This window comes from Amblyraja radiata, chromosome 5 (genome assembly GCF_010909765.2).
Source record: "Amblyraja radiata isolate CabotCenter1 chromosome 5, sAmbRad1.1.pri, whole genome shotgun sequence".
Lineage (NCBI taxonomy): Eukaryota > Metazoa > Chordata > Chondrichthyes > Rajiformes > Rajidae > Amblyraja > Amblyraja radiata.
The window spans coordinates 23,172,947-23,200,708 of record NC_045960.1 but is presented as its reverse complement, the minus strand read 5'-3'; the positions used below and the strand labels follow the sequence as shown (position 1 = coordinate 23,200,708).

Below are 27,762 nucleotides of genomic sequence, written 5' to 3'. Positions count from 1 at the left end.
TGGAACAGCAGAGGCAGTATCTAAAATGTGTTAAGAATAATTAGAGGCAAGGAAAGCATATGAGAAAAAGAAAGCTCCTATGATAAATGGGAATCTAAATATATTCTACCGTCACATAAATTGTAATAGGCTAGTACCTGGAAGAGCTGGATCTGTTAAGGTCAAACATAGGAACTTGCACACATATGCTCAGTTAAAGTCCTAAATTTAATCTTCTGACCATCAAGGAAGATAGTGCTTCCAAAGTACTAGTGAAGGAGGAGATTATTGAGACACTAAATACATTAAAAAATTGTTAGACTGTCAGTATCAGAACGGTTATAAGGTCATAAATCTATACAGCACGTAAATAGACTCTTCAGCCTAACTCACCTTGCCGACCAAGATGCCCCATCCAAATTAGTTGTATTTTCCTGCATCTGCCCCATAACCTCTTCCCATTCATGTTCCTGTCCAAATGTCTTTTAATATTCCTCTATATACTTCTTAAGGTCACCCCTCAGCCTCTTTCGCTCCAGAGAAAACAGTCCCAGATCATACAGTCTCTCTTCCAGCTTACCAGTCCAGTAACATCCTTGTGAATCTTCTCTGCACCATCTCCAGGTTAATCACATCTTTCCCATAAGGCAACCAGAACAGTACACAGTATCGCAGAGGCAATCTCACCGATATCTTGTGCGGCTGTAACGTGGCAGCCCAACACTTGTACTCAATGCCCCATCTAATGAAGACACACGTGTCATACTCCTCCTTCACCACCCTGTCTCAATGTGTCTTCACTTTCAGGGAGCCGTGTACTGTATCCCTAGGTGTCCCTGTTCTACAACACTCCCAGAGCTCTTTATTCACTATGTGTGACTTGCCCCGAATGCATGAATTAACTTCCCTAGATGGTTCAATGGTACTTTATTGACAAGTGATCCCAAGTATGGTGACATTCTATTTTTGCATACAATTCAGTTACAATCGTGCTATACATTAGCAGCTGCAATCATACCAAGTATAAGTGTGTAGGATAGTAGACCACACCGAGTCCATACACGACACCATGTTTTAGGTGCCATCTAGTACCCTTCATGTCTGAATTTTTTTTGAAATGTCAGTCTTAACTTGGCCATCGAGTCCCACTGTCCTGGCGTGGCTCTGGGTCAGAGTTGCAGGGGTTGTCGTTGCTTGGAAGTCGTTCTGGCTAGGCGATGTGGTGGTGTCCTCCGTTGCTGCTCTGCGCCACTGCAGGCCGCATCTGTTCCACGTGTTCGGCCACTTGTGGCACTGGATCTAATGGAGACCTAATGGAGGATGAAAAAATGATCAGCCAAAATCTAATGGATCAAGACAGGATCACCCAAAATGACTCCAGGGATGAAGAACTTTAGTTACATAGGTAGACTGGAGAATTTAGAGTGGTTCTCCTTGGAATAGATAAGATTTCATGGAGATCTAATTGAGGCGTTTAAAAATCACTAAGGTAATAGCGATAATGTATAGAGAGAACTATTTCGATTGGTAGAGGGGGTCAAGAACTAAGAGGCAAAAATGGTGTTGACTAAAGAAGCAAAAGTATCATAGTTACCTGAAATCTCGCCACAGCTACGTCAAATCGATAGATTGAAACTTGCCACAGTTTGATCAGGATTTGTGGGCAAGTTGTCTTTGAATTCAGTGGCAAATGCCATTGCTTTAGCAATCACTGGGGGACCTAGACCAATTAATGATTCTGCTATTCAGGGATAACTGCATTTAGTGCACTTTCTTCACAATCGGTATTTGAAAAGGGTACTCCTCCATCTCCAGTTGGACTCTCCTGATCTTTGGGCGCCTGGACAGGAGTGGGTATTTGGGGGACTTCCTCATATCTGTTCTGAGTCTCAGCAAGTTCCAGGGACTGGGCTGCCAAGAAAGCACCAGGTCTCTGGAGGACTTCCGGAAGCGGGAGGTGCCATGGGGGCTGGTGCCACGGGGGCTGGTGTGTACCTGGACAAGGATGCCAGTGTTTTAAAGTATATTTGTAAATAACTGCAAACTGTGTAAGCACTCTAAGTGTTAATGAATCTTTTTTTTAAGTTGTTGACTGGTCTATTAAGATATGAAATAAACATGGAAAATGTCAGACATATTTGGTTAGTTAGGTAGAGGCTGGGGAAGGACAAATGGGCTCTGTGAAGATTCTGGTCATTGCACGATGCAGGGATATATATTACTTACGGAGCCTGGAAAGGACCAGGTCTGAGGAGCGAGGAAGTGGAGGGATTTTTGTGTTGCTTCACATATACAAAACGATGGCGAAATAGCCATGAGCTTTTTTAAATGAGATCCTGAATTTGAATCTTGATAGTCCATGTACCTTTCCGACTCAAAGAAAACAGCAGTCCTGCTCTCAGCCTCAGCAGCCGATTGGTCAAGTTTACTTGATTGGCCATCTGGAAGAAGAGCAAGTTTATTAATAATAAGGAGAAGCAAGGAACTGCAGATGTATGTTTACAAAAAAAACATATAAAAGTGCTGGAGTAACTCAGCGGGTCAGACATCATCTCTGGAGAACATAGATAGGTGGTGTTTCCGGTCGGGATGCTTCTTCAGAATGGGGGCGAGGGGATAGAAGGAAAGCAGGAAGAGAGGAGGGTCAGGATAAAGCCTGACAAGTAAGAGGTGGATAAGGGGGTTAGAGGCGGATAGTTCAGACAAGAGATTACAAAACAGAAGGCGGAAGATAAAGGGATTGAAGAGTTGCGAATTGTGAAGCTAGAGGAAGGAAGGAAGTAGAGGGGGGAATAAAGAGGTGAGAGTCGAGGGAGGGGTGGAGTATGAAGGAAGAAGTTTGTGGTCACCTACAATTGGAGAATTCATATATCTGTTAGCTATTTAAAATTCATGAGTTCAGGTTGAACAAGGGGGGGGGGGGAGAGAGATTAGGATTAGCGGGAAAAGGCGCTGGGAATGGGAAATGAGTGTTTGTCTGAGGCGTTTCTGTTCGGTGTCTCCCGCCCAAGGGTCGTGTTACCACTGGTCTTCGGAGCATTAGAGCAGTAATGCATCGTTAACAAAACCCACCGATGTCGACCACCCAACATGCCCCGCTGTGCAATGACATTGCCAACTCTCAAGTTGCAACCACAGCCCCTTCACCGCTTTTAACCCCTCTCTGTGCTTTATCGGAATCACTGAGAATTGTTTGATTTTTACCTGAGCCTTCTTTTTCCAATGTTCCTTTAATCACAAACTATGACAAACATTTTGGACGCGGGGTAACGCACCGCCTTCCTACTGTGTAGTGCTGGCGATATGGCCGGGGCCGGGGTGGTAGAGTGTCGGTCGGGGTGGGTGTAGAAGGAGGGGGTGAAGAAAAAGGGTAAAGAAAATGGCGAGAGGCGGAAATCGAGGCTTGTCCTCCTTGACTCTTTAAAGTTTCCGCGGGCAAACGCCTGCAGCCGGACTAACCAGCCCGGCTAGGAACTGTCCAAGAACAGGCTGGTAACTGCTGTGAGGCTGGTCCTGTGACCAGGTGAAGGGCGAGGATAACTGATATCCACCGCCTTTTCTTCACCGCACCACTCCTTCTTTCCTTCCTTCCTTCCTTCCTACCCCTCCTCTTTCCTTTCCTCCCTCCCCCTTCCTTCCCCCCTTCTTTCCCCCCTTCCTTTCCCCCTTCTTTCCCCCCCTTCCTTTCCCCCCTTCCTTTCACCCCTTCCTTTCCCCTTTCCTCCTCCCCCCCCCTTCCCCATTTGGGACGGCTTTCCCGTGCTGGGGGACACTTTGGGAATATGGGACTGTGCCCGAAAGGTGGGGGTGGAGACGCGGCTGTCAGCGGTGAAGGACACACTCCGCGCGGAGGGCAGGGGACAGATTGACTGAGTGAATAGCTCCCGGGGGGAAGGTCAGTACAAGGGAGAGGAACATCCCCCCACAAGCTCGGCTTCCGCCCGCCCCATCAGGAACTCAAGTTTGTGTGTTGTTTCTGAAGGACTCGGAAACTCAGGGCGACCTTGAGAAGAGTTGCCGGAGGACGTGGTGCAAACACAGGTGAGAGGAACTTCCTTTCGACAATTCACCGCAATAATTCCGCAAACCAACGCATGCATTACTTTAGTGGTTACTTTTACTGTGCTTTAATTTGTTCTCGCTAAACCATCATCCGGAAGTGTCTATTTAATATCGGAGTGTAGAAGTAAACTCGCGCAGAATTTGTGCAACTTGTCAACTCTGTTACCATGAAAACGGAGAGCTAGAAGTCACTATAATCGATGTAAATCAATTAATACATCTGCATCACATCGTGAACCCGTCTTCCCAGGTGATCATTAATAATCCGAATCACCCTTTCAATGAAATTGGAATATTTGCCCCTCCCAATTTAAGACCGTTTTTTTCTAGTTCATCCCTATGCCTTTCCCGTAACCGCATTAAAGTGTACAGGGTAAATGACATCATCTCTAACACGACCCTCCGCGGACTCTCCCTCCACTTGATCAGCTGTTTAGATATTTCCCCCGGAATAAGGTGCCTTGTTGGACCAGCTATGTACTGCATCAATCAAAGCGTTCCCCTCCACACCTCCAAATACCCCCCCGAGCTTTTCACACGAAAGCAATCCTAATTAATATTCGGGAAATTGATAACCCTTGTATCCCATTTTATTGTATCTCTTTTCTTTGACATCTGTCGATTTTTCTGTTCCACTCTCCTGTTGGCCGCTGGGTGGTCTGTTTACCCGCAAAGTGGCGACACCCTTTTTGCCTCATTTGAGGTGCCTTCTACTATTATACTCGCTCAGTACTGAGCAACGTAATCTTTGATGGGCAGTGCAATATCTACTTCCCTTTTACTATCCCCCTCCCCCTCCCCTAAAAATGGTATATCGGCTGGTGCTGCATTTCCTTTAACCACGCCTTGGTGACGGCAACAGGATTGTAGACCCCTGGGTGCAAAGCTGTAATTAATCTTCTTTGATAGATATTCCTTTCATTAAAATAGAAGCAATTTAGCTCAGAGTTCCCTTGGTGTTCACCTACTTGCTTGTTCTGCCTTCTAGACTTACAAACCATTTCTCCTCCAGGCTATTGTACCTTTCCATTTGAAGCTTCCCCCTTCCTTGTTAGCCCAGTGGTGCAGTGGTAGAGTTGTTGCCTTACACCACCAGGGACACAGGTTCAATCCTGACTATGGGTGCTGTCTGTACGGCATTTGCACAGGTTTTCTCCAGGTGCTTAAGTTGCAGGTTAATTGGCTTCAGTAAAATATGTCCCTAGTGTGTAGGATATGGCTAGTGTATGGGTGATCATTGGTTCTTAAAAGCCCACTCCGTGGGCTGAAGGGCCTGTTTCCACACTTCCAAACTTCCCTAACAGCATAAGCCAACCTCCCAAGCAAGGATGATTTCATTCTGCTTAAAACAAACCTCCTCCCTCTTCAACTGATCCTGTCTTACCCAGAAATTGTTCCACAGATCCAGGAACCTAAAGCCCATTCTTCTGTACCATCCCAGCTGCCATGCATTCATCAGACCTAGCCTATTCCTATATTCACTAGCTCACAGCACCAGAAGCAATCCAATATTCCCTTTGTGTCCTGCTCTTTAAACAGCGACCTTGCTCTCTCAACCCATGTTACAGAACCTCATCCTTATTCATGTTATTGGTACCAACATGTACTAGATTCTCAGGCTGTTCACCCTCCCTTTCAGACATCCTGCAGTCACTCCAAGAGGGGCATTACATTTTGATATAAATTACTTCAGTTTCATTCTTTCTTAAGATAAGTTTAAATACATATTCAGGCCTGAAATTTGTATTAATCCCCGTTGAAATTCTAAGTGTGGTTGACATGTCCAACTCCATGGATCATGGGATTTTAGGCATCTTTTGGATGTTAACATTATAATTTTTCATAAGTAAAGGAAGAAGAGTCTCGACCCGAAACGTCACCCATTGCTTCCTCCAGAGATGCTGCCTGTCCTGCTGAGTTACTCCAGCTTTTTGTGTCCATCTTCAACATAATTAGAATCTACAGTATTAAAATCAATTAGCTAAAAAGGAGTGTTTAATTTTGCATTGCAAATTGTTATCTTAAATATAAAAGTGGAGGAAGTAAATTTAGAAATAACTTTAAAAAACTCTATTTAGAAAATAATAATTTATAGCTCAGTGGGACCATGCAAAAGAATAGTTTGCACTTACATGTCGAGTTCATTTTAAAATTCTGTTATTTGTTTTTAAATCTCTGAATGGGCTCGCCCCGCCTTACCTCTCTGAGCTGCTCCACCCATACGCTCCTGCCCGGTCCCTCAGGTCAGCTGATCAGCTGTTCCTGGAGGTACCGAGGTCTAAGCGGAAGCTCAGAGGGGATAGAGCCTTCTCTGTTGCTGCTCCGGCACTCTGGAACGCTCTGCCGTTGCACGTCAGACAGGCCCCCTCACTGTCCATCTTCAAAGCCAGTGTTAAAACACATTTATACTCCCTGGCTTTTGACCATGCATGAGACTTTGCTCCTGTTTTTAGTGTTTTTAATATTTCTTTATTTTGAATATCTTTACTTACTCCATCTTTTAATTGTTATTATTGGTGTGTATTAACTTTTTTGTCAATGATTAGTAATGTACAGCACTTTGTTGCAACTATGGTTGTTTTTAAAGTGCTCTATAAATAAAATTATTATTATTATTATACATGTAGTGGATAGAACCAAGTCTGACTGCACTGTCCGATTCCACAGAAAATACACTCACTCTCGAGGCATTTATACTGAGGAACCCTCTTAAGCAGCAGAATTGTTATTAATTAGCACATCCAATTTAATTTGCTGTGTACCCAGCTGCACTAAAGTCAGTGTCTGTTGCTGGGACTTGCTTGGGGATTTTAAAATTACTGACATGACTACTAGGAAAGCCATGTAATGGAGAAGATGGAGGAAATCTGTCACTGGATTTCTTATTTCAATTCGAATATATCTAATTGTGTGAAACAATAGAAAGCTTTGGAGTAACTTCTGAGTAAAATGCACCTACCATTCTCTCCTGGATGACTGAATGCGGTATGTATAATTGTCTCATATTTTGCCAAAGTGAGCACATTGCATGTGTAAAATTAGGTTGTGAGACTCAGCGGGCTGTTCAGTTATGTCCCAGCTCTGTCTAACTGAATATTGTATTTCAAGGAATAAGAGTCCCGACCCAAAATGTCACCTATCCATTCCCTCCAAAAATGCTGACTGACCAGTTGAGTTACTCCCACACTGTGTTTGTTGCTCAAGGCTCCAGCATTTGCAGTCCCTTCTAGTCCAGTCTGCATATTTTTGATCCAAGGTCACTGGACTTCTGATTTATGTGCACCTCCCCAGATTTGGAGGCGATAAGGTCAACAATATTCCCCACTACTATTTTGATAAAGTTGGAGGAGATTAGTAACATTTGTTGGGAAAATCCTGTCTAAGCCCTATTTCAAAAAGTAATCATATGTATATTGATTTGGCTTCCAATTAAAAACACTGAGAAGTGTTAGTTTGTTTCACATACCATCTTTAGATTGAGGATTCTTTTGCCCATTAAGAAAGTGATTAATGTTCCCAGGGCATTATTCAGCTCAAAATATATTTTATAAATGTACAAAAGAGCTACTCGGAAAATTATTCATTCAAAAACACCGTAATCTTTTCCAATCTGGCAAGAATAAAAAAATACTGTAAGACCTTAAGAAGAGAAAGACTAGCGAGAACAATGTACATAAGAGACTGGAAAATCATAATAGCTATAAGAAAATGACAGAAAATTCAAACAACACTTTGCGTCTATCTTCACAGAAAGCCCCCAAAACGTACCAAAATATTGGAGGACCAGGAAGTAAATAAATATAAGTAATTTGTTTTAAAAAAACACAAGATATTAAGGAGACTGAAAGTTGATAAATACCAGGAATATTTTATTGTTTAAAACCAAGAGTTTTCAAAGGGATGGCGATGCTGCATGCAATGATTATGATCTTCCAGAATGGTATCGTTTTTGGACATTTCCTGATGATTGCAGACAAACAAGTTGACTGTAATATTTAGGAAAGAAAGGAAAACGAAAAAAGGGACTTGCTGATTGCTCCTGACATTGGTAGTTGGGGAAAATGTTGTAATCTATAGTAATTAATGTGATATCAAAACACTTAAAGCACTACCTAAACCCAAAACACAATAGTATCTGGGAAGATAGGTCTGTCAAGTGAGGAGAATAGGATAGGACTCTTCGCTGAAGTCGAGAATAATAGATGATCACAACTTAGCTATGATGGTAGATATGGGGAGGATATTTCCCCTTGGTTGAGGTAAAGAAGGAAGCACGTTGGATATAGACATCTGGGATCAAGCAAATTCCTTGAGGAATTAAAGAGATGTGGGAATACATTAAGAAGGAAATCAGCAAGGTAAAAATAGGGCATGAGATAGTTCTGGCAGATAAGGTAAGGGAGAAGTAGAAACAAGGAACTGCAGATGCTGGAATCTTGAGTAAAACACAAAGTGCTGCCATAACGCAGCGGGTCAGGTGGCATCTCTGGACACATGGATGGGTTATGTTTCAGGTTGGGACCTTCTTCTCTAAGTGATTCTACAAGGTAGTAAACAAAAGGTAACTTGGAAGATCATAGATTCCCTTAATGATCAATGTGGTTACCTATGTGTGGAGCCACAGGAGAATGGTGAGGCCATCAATGAATATTTCTCATCTGTATAGCGTGGAGAACCGAGTGAGTTTCGGAATGAGATCAGTGATGTCATGAAGCATGTCAACATTGCAAGAGATGAGGTGTTGGGGGTCTTGAAGCACATTAAGGAGGATACATCTCTGTGACCTGACAAAGTGTATACTCAAAAGTTGTGTAAACAAGGGAAGGAGTTACTGAGGCCCTCATAAAGATTATTGTGTCTTTGTTAGCCACAGGTGAGGTAGCGGAATACTGGAGGGTGTTATGCCTTTTTTAAAGAAGGGCTGCAAGGCAAACCAAGGAACTATAAGTTGGTGAGCCCAACATCAGTGATAAAAAAAAGTTTCTGAAGGAAATTCTGAGGGGCAGAATTCATCAGTTTAGCAGCTGATACAAAGAAATCTCTTAAATCTCTTGATTGCTGGATCAGTTGAATCTGGGCATTACACCTGTATATTCTGCGAACTTACTGGTTTTAGTGCATTCTGGACACAAAAAGCTGGAGTAACTCAGCGGACAGGCAGCATCTCTGGAGGGAAGGAATGGGTGACGTTTTGGCTCAAGTCCCTTATTCAGGGTGTCTTTCTTTGGTTTAAACCAGCATTTGCAGTTTCTTCCTACACATTTAGTGCATTCTGTTGTGAATTGGATTTCTGAATCTTTTGTTCCCATTGAAATAATGACTAGAGTTATTTCTGCTGAGTACAACAGTAAATCTGTTTTTTGAAATTGGAGACCTTATGTTTGAAAGAACATTTCTGCAGCATTTCCCATCATATCATAGCCAATTCATCACTTGGGAGGTCTAACTGTACTTGCTATATGGCAAATGCCAGTTTGCATGATGGAAAGTCTCTCAAACTGCTCGTGATAATTTCCTGATTGTGGGTTGTTGTTTGTCGAAGGCCAGATAGTAGTCAGGATTCCTGGATAATAACTCTTTACTCTTCTCATATTGTGCAGCCATCTTTCCACGGTTACCTGAGATGGAAGGCGGATTCCCATTTAACACCACACCTGACAGTTTTCTGATAAAGCACCCTCGGTATGTGTGAAAACAAAGTTTAAATATTACCGCTGAAGAGTGCGTTTTGAGCAACGACTTTCTAACTTAATGAGTTGCCAGTTGAACTGGGAAAATAATGAATTAAACAATGAAGTTTAAACCTTTTTTGTTGGAGTCAATTAAATCTATGAGCTTGGCCTTCCAATAGAATGATTGAAATTGGCAGATTGAAAAAATGACACTTGCTGGGACAAAATGTCCCACTGTTCTACAATGTTTGAGATTGAGAATAATGGGAAGAAATAACCTCATACCTGCATGCATTTAATAGATGTGTTCAAGAAGAAACTTCAGATGCTGGAAAATCGAAGGTACACAAAAATGCTGGAGAAACTCAGCGGGTGCAGCAGCATCTATGGAGCGAAGGAAATAGGTAACGTTTCGGGCCGAAACCCTTCTTCAGACCGGTTTCGGCCCGAAACGTTACCTATTTCCTTCGCTCCATAGATGCTGCTGCACCCGCTGAGTTTCTCCAGCATTTTTGTGTACCTTGCATTTAATAGATGTTTGAAAGTTCATTCTGTTAATCGTACTCATTGTGGAGATGTGGTTGGCTGCTTTTTTGTGATTCCATCCAATTGTACTCAGTACCTAAATTCCTCAACAAAATTGTTGCCAATCCTGCATTTGGGAAGCTCTTTCCACCCCATTGTTCTAAGTCGGGTGAGTCCTTGAGCTGGTTGTGAGCAGGAACTTCCCCTTCGCTGCTGAGATAAATTAATTCCTTTAACTAATGGAGCTTTGGGGGTGATTATTAATTGAGAAATGCAGGAACACTCAACACACATGCTCATGTTGACATTTCTATTTGCAAATATTGAAGAGTAGGAAAACATAGTGCTATTGGAAGTTTCTTTGAAATAAGTCGTTGACTTGTAAGTGCTCCATTTACCAAACCAGTGTCTATCATCTATGATTTACAAGTCCAATGTTGGCGAATTGTCTTAAAACAATAAGTGAACTTATTTAGGTAAATTAGGATAAATTGACAATGTGTGTAGAATATGTTATTTTAAAGGGTCTGTTTATGCTGAAAAGTAAGTTATGTTATTGAATATTGTTATTAGCTAATTAGGTAGATTAAACTAAACTGGTAATCTGGAATCTTAGAGTGGTAGTCCAGTTACCCAGGTAAGAAGAGTCTTGACCTGAAATATCACCTATACCTTTTGTCCAGAAATGCTGCCTGACCTAAGTTACTTCAGCATATTGTGTCTACAAATTCTACCTATTAAATTAAAACCGTTTATAATATGCATATTAAAAAGTTATTAATAATTGAAGCCAGAAAACCAAAACATAGTAGAGAATGCTAGAAGGACTCAGCAGTTCTGAACAGCTTCAGTTGAGAAACAAACTAAATCTGTGTTTCAAGTTCAGGACCCTTTATCTGAACTGCAAGTGAAAAAGAACACCTGGATAAGAAGGACACCTATGTCAGACTCCTATTCATAGACTAGAGCTCTGCTTTCAATACCATTACCCCACCCAAGCTCCTCTCCAAACTTGTGGAACTTGGAGTCAGCACTCATCTCTACAACTCGATCCCCAAACAACAATCAGTGAAGACAGGTGACAATCATCCTACACAATAATTCTCTGAGAGACATGTGTTCTCAGCCCCCTACTATATTCGCATTATACTCCTACAAGTTTGCAGATTACACCACCGTAGTGAGCCACAAAACAAGTAATGATAACAAGTAATGATGCATCTATTAAATGCATGCAATACAGAAAGGAGATTGAGAACATTATAACCTGGTGCCAACATGATAAAATCTCTTTAAAAAATTTAGCTTTTGAACTATTTTGAACTTTTACATTTTGTTTACTTGCTGACTACTAACAAGTAAATCATTTTTTGTGTGTGTTTACAGCTGGCAATGTTTAGAATTGAGCCTTGGTGAACAACGTGTGTGATAGTTAACAAAATGTATTGTCCATCCCATTCTAAGCTTGTACAGCAGGCCAATGTTAAAGCATTCGGGGAATGCAGGGTTGCATTGCCGCAATGAAGCTCTGCTTTGTTTTGCCACTGACTAAGCCAATGAAAATATGCGGGTTGCCAGGAGGCTTTGATAGCAGTTTCAATATCAGGCTGCTTCGGAATTATTCATCCGCTTCACCTACTTTTTGGAAATTTAGTCTTTTAGTCCTTTGTTTCTGGAATAAATACTGCTCGAGCAAAATAATATATATTTTTTAAATTGAACTACTGATAAACGGTCCTGTGTTTCAAGTCGTGGACTAGATTCCAACGACTGCTTATTTCACATCATAATAGTGAGTCGTTTCCTACCTCCTGTGGTTAGAGGCACAGTTTTTAAAGTTTTAAGTTTTGATTAGCAAGAAAGAAAAGCTCTCCCCAGGCACCATCTTTGAATTTAATTAAAGACCATCCAGAAAGAGCCAAAGAAGAAATAATACAACTAGTCCTTTAATCCGAACAATGTAAAAGACTAAAGAATGGTTTTGTAATGGGGGGGGGGGGGGGAACAAGATGATCTTAATTTAATGACTATACCATTGCATGCTGCAGCACAGCAGGCTGTGCTGTTTGTACTCTGCACCTGTGACTTTCTGTTCTGCCAACGTACTGTGCAAAGCCTGATTATGCTTCAAGGAAGGAAGAACTGCCCTGGAGTTGTGAATTGAAGTTATTCAGGTACTGTTTCTATGGTGTGCAGGGAGGAATGAAGGAGTCTGTGTAGTACCAGACTCCTTCAGTACCACCACGTCATCAAAAATTTGTATGTTAACCATACTACAAGGATTTAATTGCCTGCTGTTGTTGGCCAAAGCAACTTTTTTTACGTTTCTGTATCTGTTAAGAAAGCCATAATGTATAATTGTTTCCACCTTGTGCAGCTTCCAGAGCTTTTCTGCATTTTTGTTTCGTGCTCAACGTGCTCATGGCGTTCCATGCCCCATTGACCGCCTTTGAGTGGTTTTTTTCCCTCTGTTGTGTTCAGGCCATTTCGAGCTTCCTGGTTGTTCCTGTTGGTCGGTGTGACATGTTACACCAGACAGAGCAGCAGCTGTTTGTTGACAGTAAGTGCTACTGTAAACATCCTCGACTGGAAGCTTTGAGAGAGCAAACTGAGCTTTCAGTCAGATGTTTACAGCTGCAAGCTGCCGTGCACTCCAAAAAGAACAACATCTTTTGACCCATGGTTTTGCCTGAAAATGATTCATAAGTTCATAAGTTCTTGGAGCAGAATTAGGCCCATCAAGTCTATTATCAATCTCCACCCTAAAAATATCCATTGATGGCCTCCACATCCTTCTGATTGTATGTACCAAGCATGCGAGGCTGCATGAAAACTAATAAGTTTATGTAAAGAAAGTGAATTTGGGTTTCTTCGCAGCAAACAACTGCTTGCTTTTGTATTGATACCTTCAGTATTGTGTGGCGATTAAGGTGCATGACAGCACTAGTCTGAAACAAAGTTTGAAACTAAACTGATTTAGATTTGGTGGCCACGTTTTTGTTCAAAGCAGTAGAACACCTAAGAGGAGAAAGAGATGGAGAGATTTACAGAACCTGGGCCAAAGCACATCCGCCCCTTGGGGAAGGGAACTGGGAATGTTCGGATTTCATGCTTTGAATGGGATGGGCCTGAAGTAATTAATCCATTGTTATAGGGCCACAGCCAGCACTCGCCATCAATTGAAATAACATGGTATAAAACCATTGGTGGGAAAATAGAGAATATTTAATAGGAACAAAATGGGTCAAGGCATCATTTCATTGAAAGATCAACCTGCTTCAGCTTTGAACAAGTGAAAGCCAAGACCAAAAATTCTGCTTGAAATTTTTCAGCCAGTACAGAAACTAATTAAAGTTTGGTATACAAATGGATTCAATTTTGTGCTTGGGTTTTACCACACCCAATGATATACGTCAAGTTTTGGTCTGCTCCAGTTGATGAACAAATTCTACCAACAAAACCTCTCAACAACTGCATATCACACTTTCCCGCACAGTGAATCTAAATTTGTTGTGTTCACAGAAGGATTATGTTTTGGGGAAAGGTTGATTTATTTGGGTTGATATTCAATTTGACAGGCCAAGAGGCAATTTTGAGATATTTGAAATGATTGGAAACACTGTGGTGTTCTGTCTGACTTAGAATGCAGCACAGAAGGGTTAACTTTAGCCAGTCAGGGTTGAAGGTGGAAGGTGATTGTTCACACATGGGTTCGTGGAAATCTTGAACATACTTCTTGGAAGGGTGTGTATCAAGTGAAAATGTAATTCCTTTTGTTAGGTAAGGGCATTAAAGAAACAAACTTTGATCATATCAACTGTGATCTCGTTGAGTGATGCAGCAGACTTGTGGAGTCCAGTTCTTATAATTCTTATAATTCTCTCAATTCATCATTTACATACCTCCTGACACACTGGGGGGCATCATTGTCTCATGGGTGGAATTTGTTTACTAGCGGTAGGATGAAAGCAGGAATATGGAAACAAGAACAAAAGCCAGCTTAGGGGGATGATGTTGACCAGGAATATCCCAGTTTCCATTCTCAACTTGTGCTCTGTCAGCCAGGTCAAAACTCAGGACCCAGTGTTTGAGGAGAAAGGTGGCTGAGTCTTCTTCGCTATTTGACCTGTCAACAACACCTCTCCAGTGGAAATGAGCCAGTTACAAGTGCCCGAATGGCCTGCACTTATCCTTATGTTCCCACCTGTTAAGGCTCTTGCAATGCTGGATTTTTCCTGCGGTCAGTGTTCAATTCAGTACTGTACATTACAATGTTTTGTGTATTTAATATTGCAGGCCCATGGTTCCCAGGCTTTCGGGTTCCTCACTCAACTAGCACCTTGCGCATCACTACAACCAGAGATTGTTAAATAGGCAACATTATAATGGGAATGCCACAGTCAATCTGTAATCCGTGTGGAAGGGGATCTGACATTAGGAACAGGGTTCTTATTTCTGAACCATTGTTTCTGCATGTTCTTGTGCCACCAAACTTATTTCCGCATACCACGACTCCATCTTATCCCCCCACCCCGGTCAAATCCCTCCCTACCTATGTCCAAGGCACCTCACACGCTCTTCGTCTCCTCCATGACTTCCGTTTTCCAGGCCCCCATTCCCTCATCTTCACCATGGATGTCCAGTCACTCTACACCTCCATCCTCCACCAGGAGGGTCTTAAAGACTTCCGTTTCTTCCTCGACCGCAGAACCAACCTACCGATACACTCCTCTGCTTAGCGGAGCTGGGCCTTGCCCATAACAACTTTTTCTTTAACTACTCCTATTTTCTCCAAATCCAAGGCGTAGCTATGGGCGGGCGTATGGGCCCAAGCTATGCCTGCCACTTTGTAGGGTACGTCGAGCAATCCCTGTTCAAGGCGTACCGTGGCCCTATCCCCGAACTCTACCTCCGCTACATTGACGACTGCATTGGTGCTACCTCCTGCACCCATGCAGAACTCACTGACTTCATCCACTTCACCAACTTCCATACGGCACTCAAATTCACCTGGACCATTTCCAACATCTCCCTACCGTTTCTAGACCTCACTATCTCCATCGCAGGTAACAGACTACTGACCGACATCTACTACAAACCCACTGACTATCTGGACCACACTTCTTCCCACCCTACTTCCTGTAAGGACTCTATCCCATACTCCCAATTCCTCCGTCTGCGCCGCATCTGCTCCCAGGATGTTCTCATTCTTTAGGGAACGACTATAGATGAGGCCCTCACCAAGGTCCCTTCTATGTCCCGTAGCTCTGCTTTCACTCCCCATCCCCCCCACTCATAACAAGGACAGAGTCCCCCTTGTCCTCACCTTCCACCGTACCAGTCGTCACACACAACAGATATTCCGACATTTTCGTCACCTCCAATGGGACCCCACCAGTGGCCACATCTTTCCATCTCCTCCCCTTTTGGCTTTTCCGCAGAGACTGCTCCCTCCGTAACTCCCTGCTCAATTTGTCCCTTCCCACCCAAACCACCCCCACCCCTGGTACTTTCCCTTGCAACTGCAGGAAATGCTACACTTGTCGCTTTACCTCCCCCCTTGACCATCCAAGGACCCAAGCAGTCTTTCCCGGTGAGGCAGAGGTTCATCTGCACCTCCTCCAACCTCATCTATTGCATCCGCTGCTCTAGGTGTCAACTGCTCTACAGTGATGAGACCAAGAGCAGGCTTGACGATCGCTTCACCCAACACCTCCGCACAGTTCGCTTTAACCAACCCAATCTCCCAGTGGCTCAGCACTTCAACTCCCCCACCCATTCCGTATCAGACCTATCTGTCCTGGGCCTCCTCCATGGCCAGAGTGAGTCCCACTGCAAATTGGAGGAGCAGCACCTCATATTTCGCTTGGGTAGTTTACACCCCAGCGGTATGAACATTGACTTCTCCAATTTCAGGTAGTCCTTGCTTTCTCCCTCCTTCCCCTATCCTTCCAATCTCTCCCACAGCCCACTGTCTCCGCCTCTTCCTTTCTTGTTCCCACCCCCCACCCCCCACCTCCACATCAGTCTGAAGAAGGGTCTCGACCCGAAACGTCACCTATTCCTTCGCTCCATAGATGCTGCCTCACCCGCTGAGTTTCTCCAGCATTTTTGTCTACCTTAGGAACAGGGATGTGGGTTCTATATGTTTCTGTTCTTCAGTGCAGGAGTATATGAAAGATTCATCTGAGATTAATCAGCTGTGAATCAGTAGGAACTGGATGTGAGATGTCTGGGCCATGTTATTTATGGTCTTATACCATGCACAAAGTGAACACAGGTTAGAAAACATTAGTTCGGCGTAGAAATTATTACTGCAGGATGCCATGATCAATATCTTTAGGCAATAAGGAAGAACATTGTGGTGATGTGTACTTGTGTCATATTCTTCATATAAATTTGTATTTGCACCATCATTCTAAGGTGTAGGGAACCACTACAGAAAGAGTACTCTCTGTGACATTGCGAGCTCGTCTCCTTGGCAATTTCTTTGCGTCACTGGTGCAGTTGAATTTCTGGTGATAGTAACCATTCCATGTAATCCCCCCCCCTGCCCCAATGGTAATGCAACTCAAGGTCAAGAGTACAGTACCCTCCATAATGTTTGGGACAAAGACCCATCATTTATTTATTTGCCTCTGTACTACACAATTTGAGATTTGTAATAGAAAAAATCACATATGGTTAAAGTGCACATTGTCAGATTTTACTTCGGAGTCACGTGAGTGATTCCGTGAAGAGCCCGCTCAGCACGCATGCGCGGCATTACGTTCAGCAGAGCAACAGCGGCGCAGCGGGAGTCAGGCGCTCCCGCTACGGAGGTGAAAGAACGGACCGTCAGGTAAGCTCTGAGATCGGGTTTTTCTTTCACAGGGAGCCTTCTGCTTTCAGGCAGAGAAGAAAGGCTCTTAGACAAACCTGTCCCCCGCTCGACTCCACGGAGGAGCGTTCCATCTGGGGGGGGGCAGCAACAGAACAGACCTGTCCCCCGCTCGACTCCACGGAGGAGCGTTCCATCTGGGGGGGGCAGCAACAAGGCGGTAGGACCGCTTACCCGGCGCTCCGCTATCCCGACACCGTGCCGAGCCCAGCCCAGCCCCGCTAGCGCCTGAGCAGCGGGCTGGAAGTAAAGCCACGGAAGAGGCGTCCGGCCGGTGGCTCTGACTTGTCGGACGGGGACGTCTCTCCACCCGCACGGGGAGGGGAGACAGCCGCCTGAGCCGCATGGAGCGGCTCTTGGAGCAAGAGCTCCAGCGAGACGCGCTTCATGAGGGGCGCTCTCGCAGGCGGAGTTCAGGCACTCCCTCCACAGTGCCTTGTGCACTGTCCATTGCTTCCTCCTTACCCGAGGGTAGCTTTGGTGACCAGGACTGGGCTGGTCAAGAACAGGGGACAATGGCTGAAGATCTCGGGAGTATGCAAGGGGTGCAGGATCAGGAAGAGCTGCTAGGTGTGGTGGACAGCTACGTGGAAACCCCACGTGCAGGAGGCCGTTAAAAGCCTGACGTCAGCCATCACATCGTTTTCCTCGTTCCGTGGACAAATACGGAGATGACCACAACCTTCGTAAACAAATCATAAGACCTGCCATAAATCCTACATTTGCGGGGTTGTGCATACCCCAGCCACTGAGCCAGACCCACTGCTCTTTGGCAAAAACCTCACAAAGCATATGAAGGACATGAAAAAGGTTTTAAAAAACTTTCGGTCTCATGAGGGCAGGGCCGGGACGAGCAAACCAAAAACAATAATTCCTACGCAGCAGCACCCCATCGCGTCCATCAGTCGACGTCTACCATATGGGACTGATGAAAGCTCGGGGTCCGCATTCTATCACCGAAAGTCTTTCTTTAGACCAGGGCCCAGAGCGGACCCCATGGAAAATGTGCCACCCCCCAACGTCACCGCCACGTCAGACGACGTGCAACACTCGTTGGACCGGCAGGAAACAGAAGAATACCCATAACCATGGAGGTAGGTGGGTCTGGTTCCTACCAGCATATAGAGTAATACTAACACATGGGAGTCTATCACGAGCGATCAGTATATACTCAATGGCATTAGTGGATACAAATACAATTCAAACTAGAAAAATTGCCACCAGGTCAACATTCACCCCAGAGGGTATTTTCTCCTCTCCGTTAAAGAAACGAGAGGGACAAGCTGAACTGGTGAGACTAATTACGAAGGGTATCATGGGAAAACCTGAACCCTTGCAATTCGTATCAAATATATTCACTAAACCCAAAAAAGATGGTGGATGTCGCATCATCATTGACTTAACTTCACTAAATATGTTCGTTAAGTATATACTTTTCAAAATGGAAACGGTTGTTACTGCCAAACAACTAAATTCCAAAGGATACTTCATGGCAAGCATTGATCTTAAAGATGTTTACTATTTAGTACCATTCACAATGATCATCGCAGATACCTGAAATTTACCTGGATGGGGCAGCTATAGCAGTTTAAAGCGTTACCCAATGGGTTCACATCAGCCCAAAATTGTTCACCAAGACACTAAAACCAGCTCTGGCAATATTCAGAAGACAAAAACATATTGTCATGGCATATCTTGATGATATCTTAAATGGTAGGCAAGACCATGAAATTGACTATGTTAGCTGTATCAGCTACCAAATAGTTATTCGAAACCCTGGGATTGTCTTACATCCAGATAAATCTAAGTTGAAGCCATCCACAATCATGGACTACTTGGGCTTCACAATTAATTCCGTCTACATGACTGTAACATTGCCAAGAGACAAAATAGTTGAATTGGCACAATCATGCAACAATTTAATGGTCAACAAACTACCAACTACTCGACAAGTAACAGAGTAATTGGGAAAATGGTAGCAGCATTTCCGGCTACATAATTCGGACCTTTGTACCAAAAACGACATACAGGTCATTATGATCGTGTCATGAAGTTACCCACTGAAGCAATATCAGAACTACAGTGGTGGGCAAAAAAGCGTTTGGCATAGTTTCAGCCTATTATCATCACTAACCCTTCGTCAGTTATCCAAACAGACGCCAGTGCTCAAGGCTGGGGAGCAACTAACTCTATATCCAGCACAAGTAGTAGATGGACTAACCCAGAGTCATCATTACCACTTACACTGGGCATTAATTATCTAGAGATGTTGGGTGACTTTTATGGTTTAACAGCATATGCATAAATATGCATCACTTGCATGTACGGTTACAAATAGATAATACTACGGTGGTGGTCTACATTAACCATATGGGCGGCATAAAATCGGTATCATGCGACAAGTTGGTCAACACAATTTGGCAATGGTGTGTCCAAAGACATATTTGGCTATCAGTAACTTACCTGCCAGGTAAGCTAAATACAGTGGCAGACACCAGGTCACGTTTTTCGCAAAAGTTATCAAGCAATATGGCACGCCAGATATCGATTTATTTGCATCAAAGCTAAATCACCAGGTACCTATGTATGTCGCTTGGGAACCAGACCCTGAGGCAGCAGCGGTAGATGTGTCTGCGCTGGATTGGGGAAATTCTTCTTCTATGCATTTCCTCCCTTCTGCCTCATCAGTCGGGGACTACGCACAATACAAATGGACTCTGCTTCAGGTATTTTGATAGTACCCGACTGGCCTACACAGCCATGGTTCCCAATACTCCATGACATGGTTGTTGAAGCTCCGATGGTATCCCCAGTGACCCAGAGTTATTAACACCCAGTGTCGGGCACAAGCCACCCGTGCCATGAAAAAATCAAACTCCTGGGTTGCAGATTCTGCACAAACCACTTCTGGGACTGGGATTATCATAACAAACCGTCGACACCATGTCAGCATCCCTCCGAACATCCACTAAAAAACAGCACTTGTCCAGCATCAAAAAATGGGAGAAGTACTGCTTGGATACAGGGACCACCTACTCAAACGCTACAGTTACCAACGTACTGGAATTCCTGGCGAACCTTCACCACGATGAAGGACTCAGCTACAGAGCCATCAACACAGCTAGAAGTGCCCTGCCTGTCTATTTAAAACCAGCTCCAGGACAACAGGCCATGGGGTGCCACCCGCTGATGGTCAAACTAATGAAGGGTATTTACAACTCTAACCCCCTAGACCAAGGTACACCCATACATGGGATGTCAGTGTGGTCCTGACATACCTCAGGGGATGGCCACCAGCCAGATCCCTCAACCTGGAACAATCTATGCTCAAAACACTCATGTTGATGGCACTTGTATCTGCACAGAGGGTCCAGTCACTACACCTATTGCGACTGGACAGCATGCTCACAGCTCCAGACCAGATCTCTGTCATTATCCAGGGACTGATCAAATAGGCAGTGAGGATCGGGAAGGAGGCAGTGAGGATCGGGAAGTCTACATCTTCGCCTATCCGGTTCAGGTCTGAGGGACGGGGACTTCCTGGCTCAGGGACATCTCATAATGGGGGGGGGGGGAGAAGGGGGGGTGGGAGGGAGAGAGGGGGGGAGAGGATGGTGGGGGGGAAGAGGAGGGGGGAGAGACAGACAGACAGACACCGGGATGGAACAGCCAGCCTTCCGCTCAGTAGCTACCCGCCAACTGTCACCTCCACCGGTTGCGCCTGTGCCGAAGGACACCATGACTGGCAGGCGGGCCGGCAGAAGGCGCTGAGTTGGCGGCCGGTTTCGCTGTCCGGTCCCGGCGGCCGCTCGCAGCTACCTGAGCTATTTGCCTCCCCGGCCACAATGCGGTGGCTCCGCGCCCGGAGCACCGCGGCAGCAGTGAGTGAGTTGCTGGCATGATCCCCTGGTGACTTAAGTTTTTCCTTGATTCAGTATTCAGTATTCAGTATTTACTTTAATGTCATTTTAACTGAGTACTTACATACACAGATGAAACGAAAAAATTGTTTCTCAATCAGTTCCCATCAGTGCGGTTAATAAAAACAGAATAAATACATATAGCTTTAAAAAAAAATTTAATTACCATTTCTAAAAGTAGGCCTAAAAATTGAAATAAAAACAGACATTCAGACCGAATAGTGGCTTTACTTTGACAGGTGCCGAGCTGTCAAAGTATGGGCGAGGTTAGATGTGTTGGTATATGATGTATGGGGAGGGGACACAGTCCGTTAACCAGTCTTATTGCCTGTGGGAAGAAGCTGTGGAGCATCCTGCTGGTTTTGCAGCTGATGCTCCTGTACCTCTTCCCAGATGGCAGAATGGAGAAGATGTAGTGTGATGGATGATAGGGGTCCTTGATAATGGAGATGGCTCTGCTGATGCCACACTTGGTCAAATACTGCCTTGATATCATCGGCAGCCATTCTAACCTCATCCGTGGAAATCATCTCTATGATCTACGTTGGCTGTGCAGAGGATCCTGGCAAATTCCAAGCTGGGCATTGCTGAGCAAGTCATTGATAAGTAAGAGCCAGTTGACAGCACCGTCAGCAACATCCTCCATCACTTGATGGCTGAGAGTTGTGTAGTAATTCGCCAGATGGGATTTGTCTTGCGTTATGTGAGCAGGATATCTGGACAATTTTCCATATTGTTAGTAGATGCCAGTATTGCAGCCGTACTGCAACAGCTGAGCGAGAGGTGCAATTAGTTCTGGAGTGTTGTCTGATCTAGTTGCCTTATTTTTGCATCCATTGCTCTTCGTTATTAAATGATAATATGTGCAGTGAGCTGAATTGTCTGTTGATTTGCTTATGTGAAGGTGGGATCTCTGGAGGAAGCAAAGATCATTTCCACTCTGCCCTTCTGGCAGAATATGAATGCTTCGAACTAGACTTCATAATTCATCTTTGCCAAGGTAGTCAAGGATGAGGATGTTCTCAGAGCCAACACCCCCATTTGCTGTAAAATTGTCCGTCACCATTTATGATTGACTATGGGACGATTGATAGGGCAGTACAATGGCGCAGCGGTAGAGTTGCTGCCTCACAGAGCTAGAGGCCCCAGTTCAATTCTGATCTTGGGTGCTGTCTGTGTGGAATTTGCACGTTCTCCCTGTGCATTGTGTTTTTCTCCGGGTGTTTCAGTTTCCTTCCACATTACAAAGACTTGCAGGTTTTTAAGATAATTGGCTTCTGTAATTGCCCCTAATTGGGTAGGATAAAACTGGTGTACAGGTGATCGTTGGTTGGCGCGGACCTGGTGTGCCGAAAGGCCAGTTTCCACACTGTATCTCTAAACTAAACTGATGACCTTTTGACTTTGCTGTTTATTGTGTTATTACTTCGTTCTGCCTATTGCGTGCTGATTTTGTTGTTATTTAACACGCACGCTGTTTAGTGTTATAACTTCAGTAGGCCGACATTCAGTTTTAGAAACGCATGTTGCTGCTCTCAACTTGTTCTTATGTATAACTCAGGGAAACAAGGTTGATCCTCTGGCTTGATAAGAATAGGAGAATGAGGAATAGGGGCTGCCATAAGGTTACAGACTATGGCGATATGCATTTTTCTCCTGTTGATGGACAACAACATTTCATAGACGCTCATTCTTTAGCATAGTTGTGGTACCTCAACACACTGGAGGGTATCCCTGATGTAAAAATGGGACTGTACCGTGGTCACATCCACTAATGCTACCATGGACATGAGACTCTGCAACTGGTAGACTGATAAGAAAGAGGTCAAATCGGCTTATTTCTCATTTTGATTCTGCACTTTCTTCTACACACCAAGTCTGGCACTTGTCCTTCATGACTCAGCCCATCTGATCGTGGCAGTGCTACCAAGACACCCTTTGCGATGGGCACTGTGTACAATTATGCTGCCACATTTGGGAGGTCTCTTCTGCTGCTGGCATGTGAAGTCCCCTGGGATTGAGTTGGAGGCATCTATGACAGGTTTTGCTTGACTAGACTTTGGATTGCTCTCCCCGTTCTGTTCCCAGGTGTTTGTGAAGGGGGGATTTACAGGTTAACTGAACTAAGAGGGACTTTCCAGAATCTGGATGTATTACTTTGGTCAACAGTCAGGTGGTCCATCCAGTTTATATTCCCTCTGTTTTAACTCGGTGTTTATGGTGCAACTGAGTGACTTTCTGGGCCATTTGCAAGGTTGAGAGAATCAATCACCTTGATATGGTTCCTGTGGGCTAGGCCCAATCAGAATGGTAGATTTCCTTTCAAGATAGGTGTTTAAGGAATAGGCGCATCATTCAAATGCTTGAGTTTATTCCTCCATTCATTGAGATCAGGGCTCCAGGTCTTTCTGCTTTAAAATCCATTGTGACAGCGCCCTCTTCCTTGTCTGTCTCTGAACCCTATCACTGACTGCCAGGCCAGGAGAGCCAGTCCCCAGCATCACTGGTAATAGCTCGGTCCAATTAGCTGATGTTGGTTAGCTACCTGAACCTTGTCAGCCTTCTCCCTATAAAACCCAGGCATTCGAGACAGACTGGGAGAAGGTGAGAGAATGACAGAAGAAAGAGGAAGTAATAAAGAAAGCGAGGAAGGGAGACAGAATTAAGCACCTCCCTGCTAGCTGTGTTTGCCTGTTGCAGGTTTGAGGAAGACTGAGCCGCTGGAGAAAGCCCTAGACCACCAGTGCTATCGGTCAGGGTCAAGGCTAGACTTCCGGGAAGATGCCCTAGACAGCTAGCACCTCTACTTGAGGCCAAGACTGAGTGGCTGGGGCAAGCCTGAGACACCAGAACCTCTTCCTGCCCCAGACAACGAGGGATTGCGGCCACCACACACCCACAGAGGCAAAGTCTGGACATCAGGATAATCCAGAGACTGCCAGCGTTGCCTCTTCAAGCTCAAAGCTGAGCTGCCAGGAAGAAACCTGTACCATCGGCACTTGCTCGAGGCAAGGAGCAACTGCAGGAAGAAGCCTGAGATCGCCACACCACCTCCTTCGAAGACCAGTACAGGACTAAGCTGCCGGGAGAAGCCTGAGATGGCGAGCATCATCACATATGTGCTCTGATGGTGATGGACAGCGCCCCCATGTGGTCCTGGACTTTCTTACCGCTGTAAATAGAATTAATCACGTGAGTTTACCCTACTGCAAGTGTTGGTGTGGCCAATGCCGAACCTGATGTTGTTCCTCGATGCCACACCGTTTATCCTTTAATATCCAGAAATCCATTGATTGCTATTTTGAATGAATTCAATGAACATCCGCAGCCCTTTCTGGTAGTAAATTCCATAGATTCACCAGTGAATCCAATTCCTGAACAGCCTATCATTTATTCTCAAACTGTGACTGGTCCTCAAAAGATCATTTGGGATGAGCATCTCTCTTCAGCAGGCCTATCCTAAAACAATTTTGTAAAGATTGATAAGATCCCCTCTTTCCCTTTGAAACTGAGAGAATGGAGTGCTGGTCTGCTTAGCTCCTCATCACAAACGCGCTATTTCTAGAACCAGTCTAGTGTATATTCTGTGCCAATCAAATTGGTATTCTGGCCTCATCTGTTCATATCCCTATCCATTTATATCTCTTCAAATGCCTTTTGAAAGTCATCATTTTATCTGTTTCAGTAGCTTCCTCTGGCAGCATTCCCAATTCAGACTATCCTCTGAGTGAAAAAGTTGCCCCCTATTAAATCTCATCCCTCTCAACTTTAGTATTACAATCCTACCCATGGAATAGGTCAGTGAGTATTCATTTTATCCATATCCCTCGTGATTTTGTTTACTTGAATAAAGTCAGCGTCCTCTGCTCCAAGGGAAAAAAAGTCCCAGCCTCTCTCTATAACACCAGCAGATCCAGGTAACTTCCCAGTAAATCTTTGATGCGCCTTTCCAATTTAATCACATCCTGGATGAACAGAACTGCACACAGTACTCCAAATATGTTCTTGCCAACAACATATATTGCTACAACATGATGTCCAAACTGCAGTGTTCCCAATGAAGGCAAGCATGCCAAATGCCTTCTACACCACCCTGTTACCATTTTCAGAGAACAACGTACCTGTACCAGATACCTCTGTTCTATAACACTTTTGCAAGCTCTACCATTTACTGTGCACGTTGTGCCCTGGTTTGAGATACCAAAGTGCAAAACCTCATCCAAGTCTGAGTTAAATTCTATTTGCCATTCCTTTGGCCATGTTCCCATTGGGGTCAAGGGATGGGAATCGACAGTAAGGAGAATGGAGGCAATAAATCATAACAGCTAATGCCTTTCTTCAGAACAACCTATTCATATTATTGTACATCAGATTTATTTTTCCTACAAAATGTCTACATGCTCATCGCAGTTCAAGGGGGCAAATATATTGCTTCCAAAAGAATGCTAACAATTGCCTTAAACTTTGTGGGGAATTGAATATTTGCCACCCATCACAAGCAACCCCAGCATTGAAGTGTTTAGTTGCATTTCCTGTTGACTTCAAATTTCATCAAGACTTTTTTTAAACAAAAGTTGTGGTAGAGTGCATTGTACTTTTCATTGTTAACATTTTATTTGGCGGGGTGGGCATAGTTGCAATATTTTATTGCTTATAATACAACAGCTTATAATACAAGTATGAATGATTTGTTCAACAATGAGTCTGAATGCTTCTGTTATGTATTTAATAGCAAAGACAGACTGAAAAGATTAAGCAGTTTTTCCCTGATGGGGCTAGCTTTTAAATTATAACTGTAGACAAATGTTCCATTATGTAGCTGGGATTTTTATCAGTCTTGCCACAACAGAAAAGCTTTGTTTATATGTTGAATGTATTTGGTTTCAGCAAGTTTCAAACAGATGGGGGAACAGTAGACATTGGCACAAAGCAGTTTGCACTCCTTCCACTCATTAATGTCATGGTTCCACTGTAGAGATTGATCGCTGGAAGAGGCTGTTCTTTGTGCATGCATTTCAGTGAACTGATACCAATTGCATTTTACATTTAATCGGGTCATTTCTCTACTGAAAGGAAATTTAAATGAACAGAAGAGACCCTACTGCATTTGATTTAACAGAGTGTCAACACTAGTAATGCATTACTCTTCTCCAGTCCCAACACAATGCTCCCAACAAAATGCAGAAATACGAGTTAAATGGAGTCTTACCTAACCTTGCAGTTAGCTTCCTGCAGGAATAAATCTACGCAGAGGACAATGGGAAACGATTCTACCTGTGTTCAATTTGCACACCAACAACAAAAGCACTTCACTTTTGCAGCACGGTCATGTTTGTGAGTAGTTCCTATTCATCTTCAATTGATTTACTGAAGTTTATATGAGAATGTCCCTTATACTTAACATCAGATATGGGACAAAACTCATGGTTTACTGGGCAGAGGTAATCCCACCCCTGATGTGTTTCTGAGACTTTGACTATCTTGCACCAGGTTTCTGGAGACATTAGAATGATATCACCAACTCTTTCTCTGAATAATTCTTAAATCCATTGCCAGGATAAGCAAACTATTGTTCTCCTCAGGCCCACATCCACAGTAATGAGGCCCCAATATACTCATGTACATAGGGGAGACTATATTGTTAGACTCAATGCTAGACTCCTGAAATAGACACTTTTCATGACCAGCCAGAGATTACCAGGCAAACTTAGAATAATGTTCAAAGGTATATTCAAGGTCTCTGTGAAGAAATGCTCGGCGGCGCAGCAGAAGAGCTGCTGCCTCACAGCGATAGAGACCGGGTTCGATCCCATTTTTATTCCCCCTGCATTTGCTTCAGATTCCACCAGTGACCTACATGCTGGGGGCATCTAACTGTGACCCATTAACTACGGGTGCTGTCTGTGTGGAGTTTGTACGTTCTCCCTGGTACCGCATGGGTGTGCTCTGGATGCTCTGGTTTCCTCCCACATTCCAAAGACTTTCAGATTTGTAGGTTATTTGGCTTCTGTAAATTACCGCTCGTGTGTACGACATAGAACTAGTGTACGGGTGATTGTTCGTCGGCACAGACTCGGTGGGCCGAAAGGCCTGTTTCTACACCGTATCTCTAAACTAAACAAAACAGCATCCCAACTGTTCCCTGTAAATCTCTGGTTTTCAAAACCCTCAAAGTGGAAAAGGAGCATTTGGGACGATATGGAGAACCTGAAGGAAATGCACTGGGAGCACACCGAAACCATGTGTAAATAACAGGAGAATCTCAACACCATCTATCTAACGTCATAGAGAGAGGCAGCATGGAAACAGGCTTTTGGCCTATCCAGTCCGTATTGTCCATTTTTTACACTAATTCTACATCAGTCCCATTTTTTAATCCCCCTGGATTTTCTTCAGCTCCCCTCCGACTCCACCAGTGACCTACATGCTGGGGCCATCTAACCGTAGCCCATTAATGTACACGTCTTTGGGATCTACCAGACAACATAAGTTTGAGGTGAGGGGAAAGATTTAATAGGAACCAGAGGGACAACTTTTTCACACGGAGGTTGATGGGCATGGAACGTGCTGCCGGAGGAAGTGGTTGAGGCAGGTATAATAACATTTAAAAGGCATTTTGATAGGTACATGGATAATAGAGTCATAGAGTCCTACAGTGTGGAAACAGGCCCTTCGGCCCAACTTGCCCACACCGACCAACATGTCCCAGCTACACTAGTCCCAT

The 27,762-nt window shown here is 44.1% G+C and overlaps 2 long non-coding RNA genes across 2 annotated transcripts; one reads left to right on the top strand and one right to left on the bottom strand.

Moving 5' to 3' along the window:
• Positions 1 to 1,094: 1,094 nt before the first annotated feature.
• Positions 1,095 to 3,555, bottom strand: LOC116973091. Its single transcript, XR_004411996.1, has 3 exons — positions 3,184 to 3,555; positions 2,345 to 2,420; positions 1,095 to 1,289 (listed from the first exon to the last, which is right to left on the bottom strand). It is a non-coding gene; the product is annotated as an uncharacterized LOC116973091 (long non-coding RNA).
• Positions 3,556 to 3,717: 162 nt separating this feature from the next.
• Positions 3,718 to 27,011, top strand: LOC116973090. Its single transcript, XR_004411995.1, has 4 exons — positions 3,718 to 4,020; positions 9,642 to 9,723; positions 14,304 to 14,478; positions 23,739 to 27,011. It is a non-coding gene; the product is annotated as an uncharacterized LOC116973090 (long non-coding RNA).
• Positions 27,012 to 27,762: the final 751 nt, after the last annotated feature.